This window comes from Equus caballus, chromosome 19, assembly GCF_041296265.1.
Source record: "Equus caballus isolate H_3958 breed thoroughbred chromosome 19, TB-T2T, whole genome shotgun sequence".
Lineage (NCBI taxonomy): Eukaryota > Metazoa > Chordata > Mammalia > Perissodactyla > Equidae > Equus > Equus caballus.
In genome coordinates, this window is record NC_091702.1 from 40772872 (window position 1) to 40777093 (window position 4222).

General features: G+C 48.2%; 1 long non-coding RNA gene across 1 annotated transcript; it reads right to left on the reverse strand.

Annotated features, from left to right (window-relative positions):
- Nucleotides 1-270: 270 nt before the first annotated feature.
- Nucleotides 271-3069, reverse strand: LOC138918930 (uncharacterized). Its single transcript, XR_011428696.1, has 3 exons — nucleotides 2774-3069; nucleotides 2076-2192; nucleotides 271-1863 (listed from the first exon to the last, which is right to left on the reverse strand). It is a non-coding gene; the product is annotated as an uncharacterized lncRNA (long non-coding RNA).
- Nucleotides 3070-4222: the final 1153 nt, after the last annotated feature.

Below are 4222 nucleotides of genomic sequence, written 5' to 3' on the forward strand. Positions count from 1 at the left end.
GCTTGTTGCTTTGCTTGAAGAGCATTACATGATAGCTGGTTACCCGTGTACTTTATCGTTTGCTTGAAGAAATAACATGAGCCTTGACTCCTGGACACATGCTGCCCTTGGCCCCTGGGAGGGCTCTGGGCAGCAGGAGGCATCCAGTCTGAGGTCAATGGACATCATGACCATCAGCCAGGCTGGCTGAGACAGTGGCCTCTTCATCCTGCTCTCCCACTCCCAGGCCTCTGAGCCACTCCCCTGCCCCTTGGAATAGGTCACATTGTGTTTTTGATTAAATTTTATTTATTTTTTTGTAATAGGTAATACATTTTCATGGTTTAAAATTTAAAAGGTCCAAAAGGTATGAATGGAAGTTCTCTCTCCTATCCCTTAATCCCACCACTCATTCCCCCTCTCCTACTAACTGATGTTACCAGATGTATCTGTTATACATACAATACAGGCAAATGTGTATCCATTTTCTTCTCTCCTTTTTTTATACAAATGTCAGCATACCATATCCACTGTTCTATATCTTTTCTGTTTTCTTTTTACTGAGCATACGTATCTTCAAGTTTATGGGCTGGGGTTAAATGTACCCCCTTCTGCTCTATAACACTTCTGGTCCATGCCTGAGCCCTGTCCTATGTGCCCAGAATGCAGTGTAGATGAAATCTTCAGTCAGTGCTCATTAAACAAATAATCCCCACATAGGTATTAAGAAAGCATTGCAGGTGTGTTTTTTTTTCTCTTTTTTTGCTGAGGAAGATTCGCCCTGAGCTAACAGCCTCTGCCAACCTTCCTTTTTTGTGTGCGAGCTGCCGCCACCACAACATGGCCACTGACAGACGAGCGGTGTAGGTCTGCGCCCGGGAACTGAACCCAGGCCACTGAAGCAGAGAGTGCCGAACTTAACCACTAGGTCACCAGGGCTGGCTCACAGATAGATCCTTGTTTGCGTTTCCCATGAACATTTTCCAAGAATTCAAGAGACTTTGCACCAATCTTTGGGGGACATGACCCCTGCTTTATAAGGAAAATAACCCTCCAGGAATTGAAATGATTTATTCAAACCAAGTTGCTGCTCCATTCCAGCCACTCTGGTTTTGTGCTTTGGAGGCATTAGAATTGAGCTGCTGAGAAAGGAGACACTTGGCTGAGCTTTCTCAATAATAATTTCCATATACACAGACACGCTAGGAGGGGAGCACGCTGTCGATGTAATGTCGTCCCGGGACTCGACTTTCTGCTTCCACCTTGAACTGAACAGAACAGGCACCTGATCATTTTTTTTAAACCTTTCTTTTAGCCTCCCTGGCTGCAAAGCAGTGATAATTCAACGTGCTATTAGGATTTTAAGTGCTCCGAGGTATTAAGCACCTAGCATTAAACAGCACAAAACTATGTTAAAAAAAAAATACCAATTCGCAAAGTGCTAAGAATGACACTCTGTCTTTGCCTGAGTATATATTGTAAGAAATGGAAAAGCTGGCCTCTGGGGGGCTGTCTGCAGAGCCCCAGAGTCTAGAAACGTTCCATGATATATGTTCAATAACTTAGTTATACTGGAGAAAAGATCTACAACAGACATAGTTGTAGGGCATTCATGACAAATGGTTCTTCGCAAATTGAAGCTGATTATTTCTCTCCTTTGCATTCCCAAAGAGGTGGTCCCTGCTTTTAAACACGGTTCCTTTCTGCAAACTCCATCTTAAAGGGAAATCCTACTTTAATTGTCTGGTTAAGGGCCTCTCTCTTTAAACACATTCGATCTCATGAGGGAACTGAATGGAGAGAAGTGACGGGAAGGAGGAAGAGGTATTTTCAGGCCGTGTCCAACAAGAGTGGCAGAAACTGAGGCCCACTTCGAATGCTGCTCTGTGAAGAGAATGCAGTTTATTGTAACACACAACTGGTGCAGTTATTGAATTATGTAGATGGCCATTGAAATAAAAAAGAAATGCCCCTTGAGACACAGAGGAAAGCACTGAGGCACCCCTAGGAGATTTAGAAAGTGGTTGCCCCAGGAAAGCCTGGTCCGCCACCCCTCAGCTTTCTCCTCCCGTCCCCAGGGCCCTTCTTCCACGTACACATCTTGGTCCAGTGTAAGCAACCACCTTTCCGTGCCTCAGTTTCCTTCACAAGCAAGTGGCCTTGCAGTAGTCCAAGGAGGAGGGATAAAACGTCAGGAAAGGCCTGTGGGTCTCCTGGGGAGGAAGAGATCACATCCACCCAATGGTGCAGAGCCTGGAGACCAGGGGAAGGTAGGGCCTCCCCTCCAGGCCTGAAGGACCAGGAGCATTGGAGACCAGAAAACCAGAAAGCAGCTAATTAAGAAGTTAGCCATGGGGGCCAGCCCTATGGCCTAGTGGGTAAGTTTGGCCTGCTCTGCTTCAGTGGCCCGGGTTCGGATCCTTGGCACAGACATACATCACTCGACAGCAGCTATGCTATGGTGGCGACCCACACACAAAATAGAGGAAGACTGGCACAGATGTTAGCTTGGGGTGAATCTTCCTCACCAAAAAAAAGAAGAAGAAGAAGTTAGCCACAGGGCCAAAGCAGTCTATATTTGCCCCCTATTCCTTGTCTACCATTGTAAATATTAAATTTAAACATGTAAGGGCTTGCCCTTTGAACTGATGGACGGCTTAGACTCCCAGCAGAACAAATCTGGGGATAAAGCAGTGAACTCTCTCCCTGGAGTGGAGGGTACATGCAGACATGGGCTGGGGATCTCCCCCAAGGGGTGGGGAGGGGGGGCTGGAATGAAGCCACTGGAGCCTACCTGGAAGGAGGTGCTCACTGGTCCCAGACCCAGTGGCGAGCACCGTGCAGGGGCATCTCTGGAGTTGGGCTTGTGTCCTCGTAGGTAAGCTGGCATAGTTGTCTCTAGGGAAAGTGCCAGAGTGGCCTAGCTCAGAGCAAGGTGCCGATTTCACTTGCCTGGCATCATCTTCAGGAGAGAGTGATCTGGCAGATAGCATCTCTCCCCACAACTTGGCAGGTCTGGTTCTGTGTGGGAGATGAAGAGCTCTCCCAACAGGTGAGCACTCCCAGGTGAGCCAGCACACAGAGCTCCTTGTCTTCTCTGCAGACAGAGGGAAACTAGTGTCCACAGGAGACTCCTACACAACTACACACCATTCGTTGCTTCTCTCAACACACATGGACTGTATGGCAATCTCATCGATGTTGACCCAATATCCATCCCCACCTCTTCCTTAGCAGCAGATCTCAATTTTATTCAAAGTGGCAATGGAGTGGCCAATGAGATGCAAGCAAAAGTCATTGGGTGGGTCTTCAAGGGGACTGACAGTGGAAGGGACCATGTTGACCCGGGACCTTCCCCTTCTCTGGCTCTGGAGTGCAGAAGTGATGGCTAGAACTTAAATGGTCATCCTGGCCCATGATGCCCGAGGAAGTCATGCCCTAGGGATGGCTGAGGAAAAATCTAGAAGGAGCTCTAGTTCCCAATGATTGGAGGACTGGAGCTTATCTGCAGACATTCATTAGATGAGCAAATAAACTCCCAATTTAACGAAATCACTGTGATTTGGACCCTGTTACTAGTGGCCAAACAAAATTCCTAACTGATACAGGCTGACTCAGACAGCAGTGAGCTCCTCACCACAGAGATGTGCAAACGTCAGCTGTGGGGTCCGTGGGGTAAGGGGGCTGGTGGGGGTGAGTGGACGGGGAAGAGCAGAGTGCTGCCCTGGAAGCCTTCTGTATTTGATATTTGGTGACTCATGCTGTACTGTGCATGTACCGTAGGCAGCTCCTAGATGTTCAACCTCAGACTGGTGTGGCTCCAGGTTCAATGTTTTTAGCTTGAGCCTTAAAACAATAGGCTTAAAAGAGAGAGAAACTTCTCCACAAATTCGGGGCCAATTTGCACTGTCTGCTTCTAAAACCTGAGGCTCTGCACTAGAAGTCTTGAGGTGCCGGGGTGCAGGTGGCTGGCTCCCTGGACACCTCTCGTTTCAGCCTGACTGCCCTTTGGGCCTATAGGGGGCGCTAGGAAACTACAGGATCTCTGTCTCCTCTCCGACAGGGTCATCGCTCAGCTCTCCAGCCGTCCCTAGCCCAGGACAGTAGGAGGAATGGGGCTGGGGCTGGGTTATAATGGGTGGGAATGAAATCCTCTCCCTTTCCCCATTCTTCTTAAAGATCCAAAAATGCAGAGCGTCTGGTTTTAAAGTTCAAAAGAAAATGTCCCCACAAGCCCCACAAT